The sequence below is a fragment of the Haplochromis burtoni genome, unplaced genomic scaffold (genome assembly GCF_018398535.1).
Source record: "Haplochromis burtoni strain Fernald_Lab_line unplaced genomic scaffold, NCSU_Asbu1 Contig_203, whole genome shotgun sequence".
Lineage (NCBI taxonomy): Eukaryota > Metazoa > Chordata > Actinopteri > Cichliformes > Cichlidae > Haplochromis > Haplochromis burtoni.
The window spans coordinates 585,630-601,688 of NW_024582564.1; positions in this window are offsets into that span (position 1 = coordinate 585,630).

Here is a 16,059-nt window from a genome sequence, read left to right on the forward strand (position 1 = left end):
CCCACACACACACACACACACACCATAAAAAAAAGAAAAAGCAAATTGTGGAATCAAATCTGGCTGGTATGAAAAATGTGCATAATAACCACCAAGCATTCATCTCGACAGCTTCCATATGAACACTTGACATCTGATCCAAACTGAGAGATGCACAGTAAATATCACTTGGCGGCTGCACTAAGTTGTTGATGAATACCTAATACTGGAAAATGCTGAGAGTTGTTACATCAACCCAATTAAGATGTAATTGAGTTGGCGCGCTCCATCATTAGCACATAATTTGCCATTTATACGCTGCATATTTACCGTTTAAAGTGATTAACTTGACAATAAATTGCCCTCTGGGTCTTATCTGCACACTTGGCGTGGGCCAGAAACACAGACTGCATTAACCCGACAGATCAGCAGTCTGATGAAAACTCGCTGTGCAGAGGGTAAATACGGAGAGTGAGGACTGTTTACTCGGCAGATAGTCCAGAAATCAGTGTGTGTGTGTGTAAGTGTCAAATATTTTACAACTTATAAATAAAGTTATGGTTTTTAGGTTATTTCTGTTATTTTGGGTTTTTCTTCCTTTGAGCCTTTACTCTCTGCCAGGACCTCTGGTGTTCACCTGACTGTGTTTGTATACCTGTCTGTCTTCATGTCTCTGTTTTCCTCTTTTATTTTGCTGTTTGAACAACGCAGAGTATTTCCGGTAATGACAGCATATCTGACACTCCTACATGTGAGAAAGGTCGACTTCAAAGAACAGCTTTAAAATGACTAAAACAGATATTTTTACTCACTAATCTAAATTCAGTAACAAATAAAGACAAAGTGAAATGTGTTTTTAGAAAGCTGGTATAGGCTCTGGAGCTCTATCCATTTGGCTTCTCAGTCACCTCTCATGGTTGAGAGTTTTAAACTTCTTCCATCTCACTGTTATTAAGGTCACTGTGCTGCTGGGAACGCTCTGAGCCTTAGAAATGGTTTCAGACCCTTAACCTGATCTATGACTCACCACAGTTTTATTGTGGAGGTCTGCAGAGAGTGTTTTTGCTTTAATGCAGTCCAAAATGTGAACCCTTTGATACACAGAGTGTCTCCAGCCCCTTGAGTGTGCCACAGCGAGTCTGCAGTCAGGTTCAGCGATAAACAAAGCAAACGGGACGAATCTCACCAAACAGCAAAGGGTCTATAAAAACACCTCTGTGGGTTATTAAACTTGGGGATGCATGGGGGAAAATGCCATTTTTCATGTAAGATTAAAAGTACATGCTTAGGAACAGTGCAGAACCTGATGGGGTCTGAATAATAATAATGGATTGCATTAATATAGCGCTTTTCGAGAACCTCAAAGCACTGTACAATTCCACTATTCATTCACTCTCACATTCACACACTGGTGGAGCGCAAGCTACAGTTGTGGCCACAGCTGCCCTGGCGGCAGACTGACAGAAGTGAGGCTGCCATATCGCGCCATCGGCCTCCTCTGGCCAACACCAGTAGGCGGTAGGTGAAGTGTCTTGCCCAAGGACTCAACGACCGAAACTGTCCAAGCTGGGGCTCGAACTGGCAACCTTCATTTACAAGACGAACTGCCAACTCTTGAGCCACGATCGCCCTTCTGAAACAACTGTAGCCTATGAAATATGAGAGTTCTGCAGAGATGGAGAGATGTATTGTATTACTGCAGGGTCTGTAGGACTGCTGTTGTGATTTGGTGCTATTTACATCAAATTGAACTGAGCTGAATATTAAACCAAATAAAAATGTCTCCTCAGACTGCAGGAAGTTTGCATGACAACTTTTCATGTTTCATAGACTATATTAAGATAGTAAGGGACTGATAATAGAAAGCGAATGCATCTCAGCAGGGTTTTTCTGGCTCACAAATCAGCCTTTTTAGGGCTGGCTACACCTGTAAGCACAAGTGCTCCCACATAGTTAAAGTACTGAGTGTACGTTCTCGTACTTTAGTGAAGTCTCTGATTTTCCTGTTGCTCTCTGATAATAAAATATTTTTATTACAGTCTTCCTTTCGGTCATCAATTGCAATCAATATTGGTAATAATATAAGAAGATTATGTATCTCAGTAATGCCATCTGTCTCTTTATAAAGTTCAATAAATCCACCAGGAAACTAAAACTAATGGTAAATGGCCTGTATTTATATAGCGCTTTACTAGTCCCTAAGGACCCCAAAGCGCTTTACATATCCAGTCATCCACCCATTCACTCACACATTCACACACTGGTGATGGCAAGCTACATTGTAGCCACAGCCACCCTGGGGCGCACTGACAGAGGCGAGTAATATATCACATCTGCTTCAGTATTTTCCACTTAGCTGCATGAGTCAGGTTTGTAAAGTTTGTACTTTTTATTTTGTCTGTTTGTTTTGGTTTTTAGGCTTTCTTTCTATGAAACATCCCCTTGCATGTAGTCCCAATTCTTTCTCTGCCGTTTCCCTATTGGTAACGGTATTCCTGGTCCTGGGTCCTGGGTGTTTAAGCCAGTGTTTTTGAGTTTTGATCTTTCTAGTTCTATTTATTATTTTCTCATGTATTATTACAGAATTTTTGTTTTATTATTTTTGCTGGTTATATTCTTTATGCATTTTGAGTTCAGTTAGTTCATGCTTCCTCCACTTCCATACTTCTATAATTCCATGCGATTGCATTTGCCTATAACTATTGGGGAACCCTCACGTTAAACTTTATCGCGTGGGAAAAAAGTTAGCGTTCATCCTCCAACTTCAATGTGTTTATGTTATGCTAACATATCTGTGTCGCTAGAGATCACGTAGCACATCATACCTGCAAGACCAACTTCAATAACCCTACAAATGTCACTGCTGTTTAGTTTTCTGTCTTCATTTATGTTGGAAGTGATTGCAAAACAGTACGTTTAAATTTTTTCAGAACTCTCTCAGTCAGAACTTGGTATATCATGTTTAGTTGGAAACTATAGCGAGCTAACTTCCTGCTAACTTCTAACTCTATTGAATTTAATAATTTCTGTTTTCATGGATGCCTGGATTTTTAAACTTAATTGTTACATATGATAAAGCAGCAATGCTGACCATTTTTTTTAAAGGTGAAAGAATTTAGACAGTTTTTAACTTACAGTGATGCCGCAGTGTTTGTTTGATTTTGGGACCTGAAGCGGATGAAGTTTTGGACCCAGAGTACTCCGAGTCCGCGAGGCTCCTGACTACGGTTGCCATAATGCTCCGACAATCCATCAAGCGGTGCGGCTTCGTAGCTTGCCAAAGTTGTACTAAAACATTTTTGACCGATTTTTGAGCGCTGTGTACCATATAAAATCAGTTCGAGGTCAGTAAACACAACCAGAATTCATACATAAGGCGCACCGCATTGTAAGGCGGACTTTCAATTTTTGAGAAAATTAAAAGATTTAAAGTGCGGAAAATAGTGATGTGTCGGTTGCGAACGAAACAGCCAGTGTTGCCAACTTAGCGACTTTGTCGCTATATTTTGCGAGTTTTCAGACCCCCTTAGCGACTTTTTCTGGTATTATTGGAGACTTATTTATGATGACTTTTTCACGTGAAAAAGAGTATCGCTCTTACTCTCACCAGGCAGCGGTGCTGCCATGGGCACTTCACCTGTGCCAAAGTGCTCACAGGCGGAGGATAATCCTCCCCCAGCTGCTATCAGGGCAGGAGACGTTCACACCTATGTGCCCAAACCGCAAATGAGTCGCGCATGAGCGAAACCGCTGTTCCTGCACTGACTGTAAGGCAATCAGTTCTTCATTTACTGTTATGCTGTTTTGTGGATCACAAGGTTTAAAACTACTTATAAACACACACCCACACACACAAACTAACTACACCAGAGTGCCAATTTCGGGTCACTTTTAAAGGAACAGGGTTGGAATTGTGACAATAAAAAACAATAATTGCTAAAAGACATTTAATTTGTAGTTCTAAATAAATTCTAACTGGATTTAGGACATTTCTTTACTCACTTTATGTCTCTTCCACGATGTTATTTCTCTCTCCAACAATGTAGGTTACAATTACATTAGCCTGACCAATTATGCAAATTAGGCGATGACGTCATTTAGCAACTTCTAGCGACTGTTAGGACAGCCAATAGTGATTTTCCTTACTGAGGAATTGGCAACACTGGAAACAGCTCTTAGAGCCGGATCTTTGACGTGAACAACGCAAGCTGGCTCCTTATTGCGAGCTGTGGGTTTTTTTTTCTTTCTCTCACCCTCTCTCTCGCACTTTTTTCTTCTTCACTCAGCATGCCAGCCTTGTGCTTTGCGCTGGGAAGAGGGGGGAGGGGCGGTAGTTACACTTGCAGTAGCACAGGAACAGAGCGGGAGGGACAGAGAGAGAAAGAGAGCCAGGAACAACAACCTTACATTAGAAAGGTATAGTAATCATCCACAACTATTTTCAGTTTCGGATGATAAAGGATTCAGAAAGTTTATTCATGCAGGTCCAAATGACAGAGATTATGCATATTCTTTTTGTTTTCATATTTTAATTTATATTTAATTGTGTTGTGGTTTGCAGTGTTTTGTATTGTTTAAATTTTAATTTTTTTAAAAGGAAAAAGCTAAAAATTTAAATAGTTAAAAGTCCCTTCGGCGCCAGCTGTGATCTTAAGGCTGTAGCTGAACAAAAACACCCTAATAACAGACTGTGCTTAGACTGTTCCTCCCCTATGCAAGGCCACCTGGGTTCGCTATAGACTGTTTACTTAGCCTGGCAGGGCGAAGGACACTGTCTCAGCTGAACTCTGGACACACACACACATACACTGATACACACTCATCCCCCCTCCCTTTCCAAACGCCTTCGATGCTTGTCCCCTCCCAGGGAAGATGGCGGTTGACTGGACCAGCACAGACATGCTGCAGGACCGGATGCGCTGTCTACACCGCCCCTGTTGCTTGTCTTGTGTTTCTATGGTGTACTGATAGTCATGTGCTTTTTGTATGCACTTTCAATTCAATTTCAATTCAATTTTATTTATATAGCGCCAAATCCCAACAAAAGTCGCCTCAAGGCGCTTCATAGATACAGAGAAAAACCCAACAATCATATCACCCCCTATGAGCAAGCACTTTGGCGACAGTGGGAAGGAAAAACTCCCTTTTAACAGGAAGAAACCTCCGGCAGAACCAGGCTCAGGGAGGGGCGGCCATCTGCTGCGACCGGTTGGGGTGAGAGAAGGAAGACAGGATAAAGACATGCTGTGGAAGAGAGACAGAGGTTAATAACAGATATGATTCAATGCAGAGAGGTCTATTAATACATAGTGAGTGAGAAAGGTGACTGGAAAGGAAAAACTCAATGCATCATGGGAATCCCCCGGCAGCCTACATCTATTGCAGCATAACTAAGGGAGGATTCAGGGTCACCTGGTCCAGCCCTAACTATATGCTTTAGCAAAAAGGAAAGTTTTAAGCCTAATCTTAAAAGTAGAGATAGTGTCTGTCTCCCGAATCCAAATTGGAAGCTGGTTCCACAGAAGAGGGGCCTGAAAACTGAAGGCTCTCCCTCCCATTCTACTTTTAAATACTCTAGGAACAACAAGTAGGCCTGCAGAGCGAGAGCGAAGTGCTCTAATAGGGTGATATGGTACTACAAGGTCATTAAGATAAGATGGGGCCTGATTATTTAAGACCTTGTATGTGAGGAGCAGGATTTTGAATTCAATTCTGGATTTAACAGGAAGCCAATGAAGGGAAGCCAAAACAGGAGAAATATGCTCTCTCTTTCTAGTCCCTGTCAGGACTCTTGCTGCAGCATTTTGGATTAGCTGAAGGCTTTTCAGTGAGTTTTTTGGACATCCTGATAATAATGAATTACAGTAGTCCAGCCTGGAAGTAATAAATGCATGAACTAGTTTTTTGGCACTTGTATGCCACTTTATCAATGAGGGCAATTAAAGCAAAGCCTGACCCGGACAACCTGCTATTACAAGCCATTTTATTAGTTTAAGTCTGATTAATGGACACCAGTGGCGGAACGGGGGGGCTTAAGCCCGGGTTGTTTTTTCAGAAGTCCGGGGTCTTTTGGAGTGTAATTTTTTCATAGTTAGATGCCTGGCTGACAACAGTATAAAACAAAAACTACACACAATATTCGAAGCACATAGTGCACACTGTGGGAATTTACGACTGTGCGTAAATCCCCCCTAATATTGGTATGATCTGAGCTCAGGCACTAAGCGGGCGGGGCAGCTGCTGCCTGCGAGTGCGCTGTTGGAGAAACGGAGCTAGGCAGACAGAGGAGAACTGAAGTTTGACCAGGTGCCAAAGCAAATCATTCATACTGTACAAATAATGTAAATATGATGGTCTATCAAGAAAGATTGATATCAAACTGATCACTTGACCCATATTACGTTACTTGCTCTTCAAGTGAATCAACAAATGGCGAAATGAAAAGCCGAACAACAACAATGCTGTTTCTTTAGAGAGTCTTAGCTTGTGTGTTTATTTAATATTTTCAGTTGGTACCCTCCATGGCTAAATAAATCGGTTTCAGTAATGTACTGATATAAAAGAATGGACATAAGGGGCTTCTTTCAAAGAAAAAACTCTGGTAGTATTTTATATATTATGCTTTGTATGTTGTTCAGTATATTTCTATGCAAAACAGGAGGAATTTCAACACACAGCAGTATATTCACAGTTTAAACCAGATACTTACCTACACTTTATGGAAAACACAAGAACATTTTTTTTACTGTACAGCATCAATTTAGAGTAAACTTGTTTTGGATAAATAAATATTGAAATATGTTGTGAATTAGTTAAATGTCAGAATAAAGAGAGACAGAGCTGTCTATTTTTTATCACTTTCATCAAATTTAGGAGTACATGTAAACTAAGTTTATTGTTAATTAATAAGAAAACTCCAGACGATTCCATTCTGAGCTGAAGAAGCTTCTGATAAGTCAAAGTCAAAGTCAACTTTATTTGTCAATTCTGCCACATGTACAGGACATACAGAGAATAGAAATTTCGTTACTCTCAAACCCTAGATGAAATAGCAAATGAACATTTAAATATAAGAGAGTGATTAAAAAATGCAAATAAAATAATTAAAAAGTAAAAATTTAAATAAATACAATACAATTTAACAAGAAAGCTATGCAATATACAATATACAATATTCAGGTAAGGGTAAATGACATTGAGTGTAAACCAGGCAGAGTAGTGCAAATAGGCAAATAGTGCAAATGGAGATTTAGTAATATACGGTAAGAGATAGTATAACAACAAAGTCTTATGAGGTAATGGCAGTCCAATGCTCCACAAAGTGACTGGTAACTGGTGCAGGCCAGTGAGTGAGTCAGAGAGTGTGTAGTAGGTTAGTAGAGTCCATGTGAGTAAATTGGTGGCACACCTGTGGATGCATATAAGGCAAAACACAGAGCCTGTTTCTTTGACATGGGAAAATCAAGAGATGTCAACCAAAACACCAGGAAAAGAACTGTGGAGCTCCATAAGTGTGGCTCAGTTTGAATACAATTTGGTGCCATTTGCAATTAAGAAATACAGATAGTTTCTCTCTTTACTCTTAAAGTTAACAAATATGTTTTTTATATTTATCAATCTAAAAAAATAAACATTTAGTCTGATTTGATGTTACAATTAAAAAAGTGTTTTTATCTGAAGAGTATGTAAATATCTTTCACTGTATATTTGATGATTGTCAGCACAAAGAGAGGAGAGAGGAACAGAGAGGGAGATGGAGAATGAGGACAGAACAGAGATGAACAAGAGCAGGTGAGACACACATGTTAGTCAAATGGTTGTTTACCAAAAGTATCACCGTATCATAGGTACTCATGTATCTCGTACCTAGTGTTTCTTTTTAGGTTTGTTATTTTTCAAATTCTAATTTATTAAGTTATGCAGGCTTGTTTGCACAACAAGGCTAAATAATTATATAAACTTTTCTCAATCTAAATAGTGGACTTTGGTAGAATTAAAAAATAAGTGTAGTGCAGGTCTATGATGATTTTTAGTGCTACTATCATCTAGTTCTGATTCTGGTTCTGTCTTGGTTAAATCCTAAGTAGTCCTGATTTTGAACTGTTGTAGTCCTGTTTTAATTCCGGATCAGTTCTGGGTCTGGTTGAATTGGGGTTTAGTCCTCGTGTCTTGATACAGCCCCGATTTGTTCTGCCTTGCTGCTTAATTAAAAAACTAGTTTAAGGTGTCCTGCATATGTGATATATATTTTTCCCTATATGAAGTCATTCTTTTTTGAACAAAACTCAAAACAGAGCCATATTAATCTTTCAGTCATTTCTATACCCCCCCCCACCAAAAAAAAAAAAATCCCACATGCATACCACCCTTTAGGGCTAAGCTCCGGGTGTTTCAAATGTCTGGCTCCGCCTCTGATGGACACAAACCTTTAGTGACTGCTGGTGTAATGAAGTAAGGACGTACTCTCACTGTCTTCCTGCTTTTTCTGGGAGATTTTTATTCACTTCAAGTTTTGGGAGGTTGATGAAACACCTCTGTCATTGTCACACTCTGGAAATCTTTTGTTGTAATTTTTGTTTCTGATATGAAAGTCAGCGAGCGAGCTTTAAACTGCTTTGTGTCGGTCGGTGCGTGAAGATGTTCGTCTCGGCTCCTGAAGAGTTGACAATTGAGAGGAAAGTCATTCGTGGGAGCAGAAAAATGTTCCCACATCCGGCAGCCCGAGTTGAGGGAAGCTCTAAATTACTGGATGTGAAAAGTATTTTTAAAGGCCAGCAGAGAAGGAAAAGGTTTTATAATGAAGCAGCTGAAATGGAAAAAAAATTGTGGTGAATGTGAAAGAAAAATCTGTCCCTTTGATATGAATTAATTTATATGGAGTGAGATTTGTTGCTTCAGTGAATATCACTGACCTCACTCACAGTTTTTGACTTTTATCAAGACGGTTTTCTCTCTTCACGTTTAAAGAAGACAAAGAGGAGGCCACTGGGCTTTCCCTGGGTTGATGCCTGTCTTTGATCCTGAGATTAGTATCCCTGCTTTTTGCAGAGGATGTGGTTTGGTTTGCAGTGTCAGTGTTGTACTTGACCATCTACCTCCTAACCTCATGTGGTCATAAGATCTGGGTAACAAGTTTCCTCATCAATCAGTTTCCTCTATAGGATGGCTCGGTTCAGCCTTACAGAGGAGGAGCTCAGACAACAGAAAGAGATCAAAGTAGAGTCATGTTGAAAGGAGCCAGATGAGGTGGTTCACGTATCTGGTTAGGTTGCCTCCTGGACGATTCCAGGCATGCCCAGCTGGGAGGCCATGGCATACACCATCTTATAACACTTGGCATCCCTCACAAGGAGCTAGAAAAGGTTGCAGAGGAGAAGGGTGTACTGGAATACTTGCTAAGAAAATTCCCACTTGGAACAAGTGAAAGTAGTTTTTGACCAGTGCTACATAGAAAGACTTTGCCTGAGAGCAAAGCGTTATAGTTACATTTGATCAAAGCTCAAGGTGATTTTTATGTTCAGGGATGTTACAGATAAACCACATCATCCAAGATTTCTTCCACGATGTAAAGTATTCTACTTGCCAGCTGCTCAAATTGGATTTTATGCTTTTCTTTCTCATAAATAACAAAATGAAGTTGAATATTTTTGGACTCCCAGGATATTTGCCAACAGTACAAGAGGCGACATTATTGGCTATTTTTTGACATTTCAGTGATGAAGGGTCTAAGTATCTTAAACTCTTTGGCAAAATTACATATCATCTGTTTTATAATGTCTAATAAGCTTCATACAGTTAAGCACAGTCACTAAATGACTGAAACACAAGCTTAATCTCTCTATCAATAAAAATAGTATACATGTATGCTTTAATAAAAAAAACAGGTGAGATGTTAGAACACTTTTTTTTTTATTTTAGTAGACTCAAATTACAATAGACAGCTGCACATTTGTAGTCCAATTATGTCACAGCGACACGACGAAGGCTGTCCAAATTTATAGACTCCTCCAAATGCTGCCGACAAATGCATCCTGCTTTTCCCCAGATTTGAACAATGGGTCGGGTGTATCCTTTGTGGCCCAACCTATCCCAGCCAATTCCAGTTTTAACATTAGTCTTATTACTCTTTCTGGTTCACAAAATAAACTTTTGACTTTAGGCTTTGACTTTAGAGCTTTTATTGTCATTGTGCAGTTTCTTGCACAGCGAAATTGGGTAGCTGGACCACAAAGGTGCAAAAGTAAAGAAAACAATATACAACAAGAAAAAAGCAATATACATGTATGTGGGAGTGAATGTGAGCACGAATGTGTGAGTAAACTATATACATGGTGTATGAGTAGAAACATTGAAACAGAAACATTGGGGCTTTATACAAGGGCAGATATATAATAAATAAATAAATAAGGGTGGAGGAGCTATGGTCATTTAGGGTGGGGATGGTAATTTCATTGAGACCCAAATATATTTCACAGAACAAGGAACAAGGATAGACTGAGCTATTTGACATGGGATGGCAGCAACATAGTTAATCAATAGCAGCGTCCGAGTGGTTGTATGGGAGAAGTCTGTTCACACTCTTAGTTTGCATTAAGAGTTCTGACAGCCCACAGGAAGAAGCTGTTTTTTAGTCTATTGCTTTTGCACCTGATTGATTTGAAACTTTATCCAGAGGGCAGGATGTTGAAGAGGTGATGGTTAAGGTGGAGGTGGTCTTTTATAATTGCCCTGGCTCTCGAGAGACATCTCGAGCTGGCAATTAAGTCCAGGGAGGAGAGCGGACAGCCGATCACCTCCTCTGCAGTTCTGATGACCCTCTGTAGGGATGGCGTGCACCAGCACACTCTCGATTGTGGCACGGTAGAAGGACGCGAGTAGGTCAGTCTGCAGCCATCTCAGAACCCTCAAGCGCTGCTGGGCTTTCTTCACAAGGGCTGATGTATTTGTGGACCAAGATAGGTCCTCAGATATGTGGGTGCCAGGGAACTTAAAGGAGGACACCCTCTCCACATAGTCACCTTTTATGGATAGGGGAGGGGGATCAGTTCTTGTTTTATGGAACTCCATGTCACTTCCTTGGTTTTCTTTGTGTTTAGGGTGAGGTTCCAAGTTTAGTCCAAGTTTACCGGCTTGGCTATAAGATTGTCTGAGATGATGTCACTGAAGGCCGAGCTGGAGTCAATGAAGATACTGAAGTCAATATTTTTAAGACATTTTCAAGTGAAGATTTAGCTGTATAAACAGTAAACAGTACATTCGCATAATGACTGAAACTAGCACCACTAAAGGAACAATGGGCTGAGAGGTACTGTTTATAAGATTGGGGAAACCTGCAGTCAGCTGAGACTGAAAAAGTCACTTGGATGAGGGACAAAACGTTTCTCCCCCTGAAAACGCTACATCCAGAAGAACAGAATCAACTTTTGGGTCATCAGTTTTTGTATTTCATCCCAAATACCCCCAAAATCCCTGGTTACATCTGAACAAATATAAGACAAAACTTTTTCCCAGTTAGGTATAAAAAGGTAAAAAGATCTAAATGAGATGTTTCATTATTTTAAAAAAATCAGTATGTATTTATTGGTCTTATTTAAATTGATTTTTCTTTATAAATTCTGTTCATCTCTTCATGTTCTCCCCGTGTTTGCGTGGGTTCCCTCCGGGTACTTCGGCTTCCTCCCACCGTCCAAAGACATGCAGTTTGTGGGGATAGGTTAATTGATTAATCCAAATTGCCACTAGGTGTGAATGTGGGAGTGAATGTGAGCACGAATAGTTGTCTGTCTCTGTGTGTTAGCCCTGCGACAGACTGGCAACCGGTCCAGGGTGTACCCCGCCTCTCACCCTATGACAGCTGGAAAAGGATAAGGATAAGCGGAAGCGAATGGATGGACGGATGGATGTATTACATAAGTTTGATTTTTGTTTTTCTGATGTTCAGCTGAAGAGATGATCAGCTTTGAGGAGGAAATGAGATCATTGAAAATGTACATTTACTGGAAATGTAAACAAATAAACTTACATGAAAGTATACAGAGAGGATGTGTATATATATATTTATTCCTTACTGAGACAAACTGGTGAATGCAGAGAGGCTAAGTGTGCTGCATTCGCCCTTCTCATCATGGCTGGGGTTTTTGGATTCCCTTGTCAGTGTGGCTTCATCTCTGTGCAGAGGGTTCTGGCTGAGAGGAGACCAGAGCATTTGTAATGAGGTTGGGAATCCTCCATTGTGTTTGATTTCATGAAGCCAAAAGGTTGTGTGGGTTAATGACAGCAGCTGAAGATTGATTTTGGTCTGCTTTCAGCACTCAGATATGGGCTTTCATTTCTGGGACCAGTTTGGACAGCCAGTGGTTGTTTCTTTGGTGGTGCTTCGCCCAAAATGTCAATCACACAGTTCTGATTAGGTTTAGAGTCTGTGAGTGTACACACACTAAAAATAAATCAATAAAAACCTTTATTTACATGTCAACAGTAGGGATGGGTATCAAGAACGGATGACAACAGGGCAACTCGCAATACTTGCAAAGTAGATATTTAATTTAAGGGAGTAAACACTAAGAATATGCAAAAGCATTTGCTCACAAAACACGCGATGTATGAATGTCGCGTTTTTAATTCCGCTCCGGACTCGTGAATCTCAACCCAGCAGCAGCGGTAACGCTTGCACGTCCTCTCCCTTTAATGCGGCAGGTAAATAATCAACTAACAGTGCATATTATGTTTGCGCGATCTGCCTTATTACAAAACCTGCCATTACTGTGCATTTATGTGACCATGATGAGACAGACAGAGTCTGGCTGGCTCAGATGCTGGCAGTTCTCGCTGCAGTCTACCGGTAGCGTAGACTGCAGGATAGACGAATGTCACCGAGCAGAGACTCAGTGTGTGGTAAAAGGCTTGCACCCATTTGCCACAGCAGATGCCCCGATTTTCGGTAAGTGAATGTGATTAATTGTAGGCAGGGACATTACTGGATATTCTTGTGTAATTGCTACAGAATGATTTATGGTATACTTTGTTATTGCTACAGAAGAATATTTATTTTATTATTTTACATTTGCAATTTTTTTTCCTGGGGACCCTGTGACACCCCATTGAAGAGCCGTAGGCTGTGGATCTCTTAAGATCTCACTGTTGGGTTTGTAAGGCCATGTTACTCCTAAATTTCTATCTTGTTCAAAGAGAAGATATAAAACAAAGTTCTAAGCTAATCGACCTTAGTGTTTTCCTTTTTAAAAAGAATCGATAAGAGAATCGATAAAGAATCGAATCGTTAAACAGAATCGAAAATGGATCGGAATCGTGAAAATCTTATCAATACCCATCCCTAGTCAACAGTTTATCATGTGAAGCAAGTGGCTTAATATCAAAGGCTAAAATCATAAAAACTCCACCCAGTCATCCTCCGCCGTACAGAATACTCTTTGTGCTTCATCTATGTTTTGCTTCACATTAGCTGCCTTATGTTTTAGCCCGGCCTCTAGTTTGGACTGGGCCAAACTTTTTCTGCTCCGACTCAGACGGTTTTCTGTACAGTTGAAGTTCATTTTTGCTCTCACTTCAGGAGGCTCGAGTGGCCCCTTAAACCCACATTCATACTGACTCCTCTGGATACAACATTAAGTCAATAAACACTTTCTTGAGGAGTTTATGGTCTCAGTCACCAGTTTCAAGTTTTATTACATTAAATATGATGTCCTTTTGGGAATCGTGGTCCCATTAGAGCCAGAAGGATGATAAACCAGAGTATATTTGAAGGCAGTGGTTCCTAATTGGTGTTCTGTGGGAAAAGTCAAAGTCTGCATTGAGATTGTAGCTTTTAGAAGTCCCTCCATGGATATTCCTCATAAGGACATCACTGACCCATTACCAAACTGGTCATGCTAAAGAACACTACAGGCATAATGAGGTTCTCCACACCTTCTCCAAAACATTTCACGTCTGTCACAAGTGCTCAGGGTGAACCTACCAATTTTGGTATTCTATGGCAAATTGCATCTGGGCTTCACGGCAGTGGGGAGATGGCACAGAGCCCACTAGAGGACGTCATGCTCTCAGGCCATCTTCATGTAGTCTGTTTCTAATTGTTTGGTAAGAGACATTCACACCAGTGGCCTCCTGGAGGTCATTTTGAAGTTCTGGCAGTGCTCATCCTGGTACTCCTTGAACAAAGGAGCAGGTGTTGGTCCCGTTGATGGGTTAAGGCCTTCTACGGCCCTCTGTAGCTCTCCTAGAATAACTGCATGTTTCCTGGAATATCTTCCTTGCTCTTAAAACTGGGAGACACAGGTGTGCCATCCTGGAGGACTTGGACTACCTGTGTAACCTCTGCAAGGTTACATGCTACCAATACTGTCTTTCTGATGCATTCATAGAGACTCTGAGCCAAAATGAGAACACAGCATCTTCACTGGTGAGGTTACAAGAGGAATAACTTCAAATTTTGAAAAATCTTAATTTAGTCTTCAATGAGGATTTTTCCAGAACAGCATCACTGCTGCAAGTACAAACTGTCCACTGCATAGTGAACAAGAGCCCAAAGCGTATTATACACCTGTAATGATGGGTGAAAATGATTGTAAGACTGCTGCAGGAGAAAAATGAGGAATACAACAGCTTGTGGCCTCATGGCATTTACTTTCTTCCTTAATTCAGTTCCTGGATGAAATAAAAATTGGGTCTTTTCAGTGAGGCTTTTAGGGGTTTTATATTTAGATTCAGTTCCTAAACCTTTTAGGGCCCATCAGATACCCTCTTCCTGACTGAATACTCCAGCATAAAGAAATGCTGCTGCTTTATTTCTCACATTGTGTGTCACGGCGAGTGAGCTAAGCCGTGTGAAAATAATAAATGAGGATCCAATTGCAGGCAGTCGTGAAGATGCGAAGGTGGTTTATTGAACACGAAATAAGGACAAACAGCAAATGGAGCTCGAACTAAACTATACTGGGAAACAACTAAACTATAGTGCAGAATCCAGAACATGAAGCAGTGCGAGCAGAGGCAGACGATGGTAGACAGCAGGGTGAACACACGAGCGAGACACGGTGGTTACACAGACGGACCAGCAACTACAATGACGGAGGACAAAGAGTGAAATCTCAGAACAAAAAACTGAAGGCCGCGACATAAGTCACTGGTTTTCTCAGTTTCCTGGGGGAAGTGGGACTCTGTTTAAGGCTACGTTCACACTGCAGGTCTTAATGCTCAATTCCGATTTTTTGATCAAATCCGATTTTTTTGTCTGCTCGTTCACACTACAAATAAAATGCGACAGCAAACGCGCTCTAGTGTGAACGCTCAAAGCGGCCCGCATGCGCAAAAGAAGACGTCACACACAACGCGCTCTGTTTAGACCCAGAGCAAACAATATTGTTTGACTGATGGCCCTTAATATAAAGACTTCGGACTTCACGTTTCCCAATTTTTGCTTTAAGTTATTTTGTTATTTACATAATAATGTAATAACCTAATAATGATCCTTATTGCTGTTTTAGAGGAGCGGTGCTTCAAAGGATAGTTGCAGATTTCTGTCAGAATCTGCAGATTATACAGTACAAATAAAATGTTCAACGTTTCTCCAACGTTGTCTTCCCAGCAGTTTCACCGGATGGCCAGGAAGCGTTCGCGATGTCTTCTCGGGCGCTTCTCCGGCTGCTGATAATTGGCGTCTGTCTTGTGTCAGTGACGTAAAAGACGGATTTAATGCGACTTGGACCATTCAAACAGCAGTCGCTTTCTAAAACATCTGATATGTATCGGATTCAGTACCACATACGAAAGTGACCCGGATCGGATTTGAAAATATCGGATTTGGCACATTTTCACACTTTCATAGCATGATGGATATGGGTCACATAGGGTCAAAAAAATCGGATTTGATGCGCTTTCGCCTGCAGTGTGAACGTAGCCTTTGTGTCACATTCCTGGGTCTACTGACCCAGCGTTTTGAGTTTTAGTTTATTTGGATGTTTTAAGTTCTTTAGAGTAGCTAAGTTCATTTGTTTATTAGTTCTCTTTGTGTTTTTCTACCCCTGTATTTAAGTTTCCCTCTCCCATATCTTATGTTGTCAG